Source organism: Myxine glutinosa, chromosome 1 (assembly GCF_964187855.1).
Source record: "Myxine glutinosa chromosome 1, kmMyxGlut1.1, whole genome shotgun sequence".
NCBI lineage: Eukaryota > Metazoa > Chordata > Myxini > Myxiniformes > Myxinidae > Myxine > Myxine glutinosa.
Genome location: NC_136261.1, coordinates 19,143,722 through 19,152,486, shown reverse-complemented (window position 1 = coordinate 19,152,486; position 8,765 = coordinate 19,143,722).

Sequence of the window (8,765 nt, the reverse complement as noted above, 5' to 3'; positions counted from 1 at the left end):
GCCTGATGTTGGTGACCACCCGGGCATGCGGCCTGACACCCTCTCCCTGAGACTCTGGGACAGCCAGCATGTGGTGACCTGCCATGATGTGCTGGTCTATGGACGCGGGTCAAAACGCAAGGACAGGGATGGACATAGCCTACTGGACAACCATTGGAGCATCTGTGGAACGTGATGGTGTGAGAATGATCTTCCACAGATGATCTGTTATGATTTGTGGACTCTCGGCTTGGGAAGAGAGCCATGGGAATGTGAACGGGAATGTGTAACATGCCGAGCATATGGGCCATGCTCGGCTGGCATGTGTATGGAGAAGCACCCTTCTTTGGTGAGATTAGTGAAATGTGAAAAATATTTGGCACGGGTAATCTGTGGGTTAGATGAAAATTTAAGGGTGAATCTTGTGTGAGACCATGGTGGCCACTGCATAGTGGCACCATTATTGATCCAGGTGTGTTAGACCAAAGTGTTGGAGGCTGGGATAAAATTGATAGCGTAGCAGGACACAGCCTTCAACTGGTCGGGGGCGGGTGGGGGGGGGGGGCGACTGTGACAATATTTGGGATGCGGGGTTATGGGGATGTAGTTGTGTAGTTTGCGGGTCAACGTGGTGCTGTGCGTGTCCGAGGTGTGTGGACCATGTCTTCTGGAGGAGTCTCCTGGTTGAGCATGGCTGCCGACTGGACCTTGGCATGGTCAAGTGTGGGTGGGCACTGGGGGCTGCAGTTGTGTGGACTGGGGGGTGAGGGCGGCGTAGGTGACGTGAGGGTAGATGCCATGCACTGCGACCGTCTCCCCCAGGGCCTAGGTTGTGAGTGTGGTTATCTTGTTGGCAGCAGGTGCTCACCACATTGGCCAGCTGGGGCTAGTGCGGCCGTGTTCCTCGCAGGGGGGGCGAAGGATGGATGGTGGGTCACACCCTTATGGACGCTCATGATCTTAGTTCAGATACTGTCATAAGTGTATGTAAAATTCACAGTTACCGACCTGGTTTTGCCCTTTTGGGGCTCATCAGGGCAACGCAGTGAGTTCTGCATACACTTATGACTCTGAAAACCTTTCGGTTATATACCAGTTACTATGCGATTTCATACCATCAGTGGTGAACCGCCATTAAGGTATCCCATCCAGCTGTGCTGTACCTTTATGGGAGCGATAAGTACCATCTGCCACATGGCACATTATCTCTGGTATCCACTCATTATATGGAATCACCTGGATGCAGCCGGGAGCAACCAATCCAAATATATAGCTGGATGGTACAGCATAGCTGGATACAAGCTAGTATACAAGCTAATATATATATATATATATATATTTATATATATATATACATATATATATATATATATATATATATAAATATATATATATATATATTGTTGCGGATATGAGGATTGAGTTTTTTTTGATTGTGTTGTATTGTATACCAATTGTAAAATATCGCCTTCCTGCCTCCAGTCTGTTGTATAAAGGTCAAAGGGCGTTCCGGTAGTTAATTCCATAAAGCATACATTGAAGGACACTATAATACCCTTGTTCAGTAGCTTATATCCTTATTATGTGTGTTAGGGTAAGGCTGTGTCTCCCATTAATTTAAACTAGGGCATGCCCGTACTATATATATGCCCGTACTATATATCTATCTAAAATTATATCCCCCCCCTCTATTTACATGAAATGGTTTGGTTCATTCGCAACGCCAAAGCGAACGGCGAACGGCTTGCGAGTACAGTGACAACCCCCCCCCTCTATTTACATGAATGGTTTGGTCCATTCGCAACGACCACAGAACCCCCCCCCTCTATTTACATGCAATGGTTTGGTCCAAAGCGAACGGCTTCCGGAGTTTGGTAAAGCAATCGCCATCGCGTGCACAAACGCGTGGTTGCCCGTTCCTTGCCAAAAAAAAAAAAAAACGCTACCCGTACGCTCTACCCCGCCCGTACGCCCGTAAACAAAAAATACAACGCTCTTCGCTTCCGCCCTTCGCTCTGACTGAATTGGGAGAAATAATGCGCATAAGAAATCGAATTACGTACCGTAATGGCGGTCAGCTCGTAACGCGCTCAGCTCCGCTCGTCTCACATCGGCCACGCCTACGCAACAAAGCGTTCTGTGATTGGCTGCCGGAAAGCGTGCTGCCGGACAGTCTTCACTGTCCGGAAGTTCGCAAATCGCAGTTAGGATGAATCGTTTTAATTTAATCGCAGTTTGAATTCGTTTTAAAACATAGTTTAACGGCAACATAGTTTTCCAACGTGAAATAAATGAATACGCTGTCAAATGTGCCGTCCGAGGCAGAGTCTGATCGCCACGTTCGGCACACGTGATAGCTCGCTGCTCTCTGATTGGTTGAAGCGTTTTTTGGACATAGCTCGGTAAGTAATTGTCCGATTAATATGAAACCTTGAAAAGGCACATCCTCGGGTCCCCAGCAATATACCTGGCAAGTTTCAAGTATATCGGACCCGTGGTTGTCGAGAAACAGCGGTCACAGACACACAGACACACAGACACACAGACACACAGACAGACACACAGAGATTGCTGGAATTATAGATAGATACTCCATTGCACCAAGTGAAATAAGAGTAGATCCCCTTTCATTTCATTTCAATGGCCAACTGCATTTTGGGCGGTTTTCTTCAACCACCATTGGCCACGAGGCAAGGTTGGGGAAGAAAGGCATGCCCGCCAGTCATCATCAAGGGCGGAGCCAGAGGGTCGCGCGACCAACCAGGGCCGAGGTGAGCACACCGATGGGCGTGTCCTGAAGGCCGGCGGCTTGATCGCCGGAGGCGTTATAAAAGCGCGCGCGCAAGAGTGGTCAGTAGTTGCGTAAAGAGGTCCATGACAGGGGTTGCGTAAGGAGGTCCATGACAAGAGTTGCGGCAAAGAGATCACCGAGAAGAGAGTTGAGTAAGGGATCCCTGAAGAGAGCAGCTTGAGCCACCGCGGCTGCATCAACAGCAGCTTGAGCCACCGAAACTGCAGCCACAGCAGCTTGGGGCCTGGACGGACGTTTTGAGCAGGACCGAAAAGGAACGGCGGCTGCCAAATGCACCGATCGAGCTGCGGTATCCGTGGACCGGCCTCCCCCCTCCAAGCCATCCACCTCCGCCATTCCTATCATCATTCCCCATGTGAGTCATCTTCGTTTGTTCTGTCCTGGGTATTTAATTAAGTTTGTATAAGCTAGGTTGCACTGTGTCTAAAATCTTCTGTAAATTATTTTCTTATCTTTCCTTCTTCCTTGGTTATTTTGAGCCTGTACATAGTAAATAAATTAGATTCGTATTTCCAACCTTTTTGTCTGCTTCTTCTTCACATCCGTGTCGCCTTAGTCTTTTCCCTATTGAATATCTGTGGCGCGATCCGGCCAACGTTCGGGAATCGGGTTAGTCAGGGTAACTGTACGACCGCGGGGCCATCCGCTCGGCAAAACCAACATCTTATCCGCGGGCCGTAACAATATATATATATATGTATATATATATATATATATATATATATATATATATATATATATATATATATATAAAATATAGGAGCCAGCTATAAAACTGTCATCCCGGTGTGTTTCATGGGCAGGGTGATTCATCAATGTACTGTATGTGCCGTCCCTTGGGTGGACATTAAACAGGTGTCTGCCATTAAACGTCAGCCGGGTGTCTGGTGGCATTAGTTGGTGGATGTTAAAAACTCCACGTTGTCGTTCATGAAGAGTAAGTGTGTTATCGCAGGCACTCTGTACAAATTACAAATTCCTGCTCTAACCCACAGGGAGAACCATCTGTGGCACAGACCACCTCCCCAGAAATGATTGCAAACCTGCTGTTACGTTCCGCACACAAAATGATTGATGACATAATCACACTGGGAAACAACAGTCATCACTTGAGCAACATTGTGCATTGGTCAGGGTATGACGTCACATGTAATATGAATGAAGAAAATGAAGCTGACCTAAAGATAACGTGCTGGAATATAACAATTACATAATTTTTTTTTTAAACAGGAAAATAATAGAACATTGCAAATATGAATATCTTACTTCTTCCTTGTTCCTCATTATTTACCTTCAGAAGGGATGTTAAACGTGCCTGTCCCGTCCGCAGTCACACAGATGTAAACAATCTCAAGTGTTCCACCCTTTTTGTGCCAGTGGTGTGGCCCATTGAAAGTGTGCACGCCAGAAGATTAAAGGGAACATGAATTAGAGACGTAATGGGATGAGGATGTTCATTCCAAGGGAAGCAAAATAGATTCTGCTGCACATGTTGAGGAAAAATGTAATTATGTTAATGCAGTGAATTTAGTTTAATTAACAGCTTGGAGTGCGATTGGTATATGTAAAATGGCGCATATTTTGTCATCTTAACTTTTCATGCTTTGCCTTGTTACCCTTGTTATTTAACCTTGTTATGCCGCCCCCCCTCCCCCCCTCCATTCATTCATGAATCTACGATTGATATGAAATAAATGAGCGACGCTGTCGCATCTGGAATATCAAACTAAAAGGAGCCTCCCCTGCAAACGAGGGCCAGCATCCCAAATTGAGCTATCAGAGCAACTAAAGCAAAAAATGAGATGATTGTATGTCGAGATGTTCACACTTTCCTCGCTCTTGATATATGTTATTGAAATATAAATAACGAATTGAACAATCCAAGTCGTTATGGCCACGATAACAGCTTGCTGCGCTGTCATGCTGATTTGCAAGCTCAGGATGAATTGATTTTATATGCAGGGAATTCGGTGTTATCAAGTTCATTTGCTTTCGTGTGCCATCCCTCGCTACCAATGAGTCTGCCGTAAGATTTTACTGCAACTTTGCAACCCCCATTTTATGTTCGAAAATATAACCAGCGAATACCCTCGGTGTTTCATTCTCTTATCAATCCTCCACAAATGCAATACATACTGAATATGTATATATATATATATATAAATATATATATATATATATTTATATATATATATATATATATATATATATATATATGTACACACACACATATATACAGTGTCTTCAGAAAGTATTCACACCCCTTGACGTTTTTCACATTTTCTTGTGTTACAGCCTGAATTTAAAATGAATTAAATTGGGATTTTTTGTCACTGATCGACACATAATGTCAAATTATGACACATAATGTCACAACCATAATGTCAAAGTGGATTTGTTTTTTAAATAATTAATTGCAATATATAAATTGAAATTCATTGCAATAATTTCAACGACAATAATATTCAATTCCTTGCTGTGACGATCCGCATTGAGCTCAGGTGCATCTAATTTCCTTTGATCATCCATTAGATGTCTCTGCAACTCCATTGGAGTCCATTTGAGGCCAATTCAATCGATTGGACACTATTTAGAATCAAACACACCTTTCTATATAAGGTCCCACAGTTGACAGTGTATGTCGGAGCAGAAACTCTACCAAGAAGTCCTAGGAACTGTTCGTAGAACTCAGAGATAGAATTGTGAGGAGGCCTAGATCTGGGGAAGGGTATAAAACAATTTCTAGAATGTTGAAAGTTTCCAAGAGCACAGTGAGCTCCATCATTAGGAAATGGAAAGAATATGGATCAACCCAAACTCTTCCTAGAGCTGGCCGTCCGACCAAACTGAGCAACCGGGCCAGAAGTACCTTGGTCAGGGAGGTGACCAAGAACCCAAAGACCACTCTGACAGAACTACAGAGTTCCTCGCTGAGATGGGAGAACGTGCGTAAGGACAACAGTCTCTGCAACACTTCACAAATCGAGGCTTGAAGGGTCAGTGGCCAGATGGAAGCAACCTGTGAGAAAAAGGCACATGACAACATGCCTGGAGTTTGTAAAACGGCATGTGAAAGACTCTGAGAGCATTGGCAAAAAGATTCTGTGATCTGATGAAACGAAAATTGAACTCTTTGGCCTGAATGCAAAACGCCAATCTGGTGGAAACCGAGCACAGGTCATCAACGATCTTACACCATCCTTACAGTGAAGCATGGTGGTGGCAGCATCATGCTATGGGGATGCTTTTCAGTGGCAGGGACTGGGGGACTTGTAAGGACAGAGGGAACAACGAATGGAGTCAAATGCAGATAAATCCTTGAGGAGAACCTGTTTCAGAGTCCAAAAGACCTTAGACTGCGGTGAAGATTTACATTCCTACAGCACAATGAACCCAAGCATACAAGTCCTTGAGTGGCCCAGCCAAAGCCCAGACTAAAATCCCATTGAGAATCTGTGGAAAGACTGGAAGATTGCTGTTCACTGACACTCCTCATCCAACTTGACAGAGCTTGAACAAATATATAAGGAAGAACGGGGGAAACTCCCCAAATCCAGATGTGCAAAGCTGATAGACATACCCAAGAAGACTCGAAGCTGTAATCACTGTCAAAGGCGTTTCTACAAAGTATTGACTCAGGGGGCTGAATACTTATGTAAATTAGTTATTTCTGCATTTCATTTCTAATTATTTTGTAAGAAATTCTAAAAACAAAATATTCCACTTTGACATTATGGTATTATGTGCAAATCAGCGACAAAAAAAACCCACAAAATGTGAAAAGTCAAGCAGTGTGAACACTTTCTGAAGAAGGGACTGTATATATCTATCTATCTATATTATATATATATATATATATATATATATATATATGTATATATATATATATATATATATATATATATATATATATATATTATATATATTATATATATATATATATATATATGTATATATATATGTATATATATATATATATATATATATATATATATATGTATATATATGTATATATATATATACAGACCTGGCATTTAATATGGAATTTTTTTTTTTTCTTGACTTGGGTTTACTTTCTGAACTCGGTATATCAATCTGGTGAGTTTCTTTTACGCTTCGGTGATTTCTTTGTTAAAAGAACCATGTCACTGATTGTCTGTCGAGGCAAGAAGTCAATAACAGGATTATATCACAGGTGGCGTGACAAAATGTACGGACAGGTACATTTGACGATTGGCTTCACAATCGGGTATATAAGGGTTGTTGCGTTCTGTATTAGTGGAAAACAACTGCTGCACGTCTACAAAAGTTATTGCCGCTTCCCCTGGAGATGGTCCGTCAACTCGACAATGCTGTTTGTCATTTAGTGGTGTCTTTACGAAATTCCGGCATGAAACAGTGTGCTATTGCTTGGCAGTATGGCATCACTCAAGGTCAGGTGTCAAAGATCCTGAAACGAAATGCTCAGAGGGGTGTCCCTACTCCAATACCGAAGCCAGGACGTCCCCGCAGAACCACAAGGAGGGATGATCGCCAGCTGCATCAGTTAGTCCGCAATGGCCATACCAAGGCAGCTAATCGGCTTAGGGCTGAGTGGCAGCAACTGACAAATGTGCCTGTATCCAGAAGGCTAGTCAACCACCGACTGGTTTCCAGCAGGCTATCGTGCCAGGCATCCCCTGAGAAAGCCACGTCGGACCAGACAACACCACCAGCACCGATTGCAGTGGGCCAGAGAGCACCGTCAATGGCAGCCAGGACACTGGAATCACGTGATCTTCAGTGACGAGTCTATATTTCTGGTCTATCGTCAAGATGGCCGCGTCTGAGTGCGCAGACAAGTGCATGAAGCCTACAACAAGGATTGTATAGTGCCAAGAGTCCAACCTGGAGGTGGTGGGGTGACCGTTTGGGCTGCTTTTCATGCAGGGGGCAAAACTGACCTGGTTGTTCTGAATGGAAACCTGAACCAGTTCAAGCACAGGGCCATTCTGGAAGAAACGTTGCTTCCATTTGTTCGTGCAGCCTTTCGAGGAAACTTTGTCTTCCAAGATGACAATGCACGGCCTCATCGTGCTCGCATGATCCATCACTTTCTTGCTGACCGTGGTGTAGAGCATATGGAGTGGCCTGCCATGTCCCCGGATATGAATCCGATAGAGAACTTGTGGGCAGAATTAACGTGTCAAATCGACAACTTGGACCAGCAGCCTGCATCTGTGCGTGAATTGCAGCAGGCTATTGTAACTGCATGGCAAGCGATTCCTGTCCAAACCTTGGCAAATCTCGTGAACAGCATGCCTCAACGTGTACGTGCTCTCCTGAATGCTCGTGGGGGTTACACGAAGTACTGAACTGTAATTTTACTGTCCGTAATCCCAGTCGTAATTTCACTTTTGTTTTTGTTTAAAAAAAATTTGGCTAATGTGCAAAACAAAGAGATACTTCTGGAAAACGCACAGAAGTTTAACACAGTACTGTCCGTGAATTGAGTTCGATATCAATTTACATCACTTTCAAGGATCAATTTATTTGTTTCGAAATGTCAAATGTGGTTTTTGTTTCTTTTAAAGGTCACATTAACAAAATCTAGAATAATTTCCACATAATTCCAATGAACTTTTGGTTCTAAGTCATCTTGAAAAGTAAGTTCACCCCCACAAAAAAAAAATTCCATATTAAATGCCTTGTCTGTATATAGATATTTTTTGTTTTTATATATATTGCATTTGTGAAGGACAGTTGCAATAACGAAACATGTAATACATGGTAGTATATACTATTTATACAATGGTGCACTAAATAATTCCATATTTCCAAGGAATTATGAAATGTTGAGGCACAAAAAGACAAAGAAAAATAAACTTCAGTGCTTGTCCATGATTCGATTTCCAACTGGGTGGAGGAATCGACTCGACACTGCCGTTCAGGCTGTGCCAGGAGGAAGACCCTGCATCTTGACGCCTGGAATTGT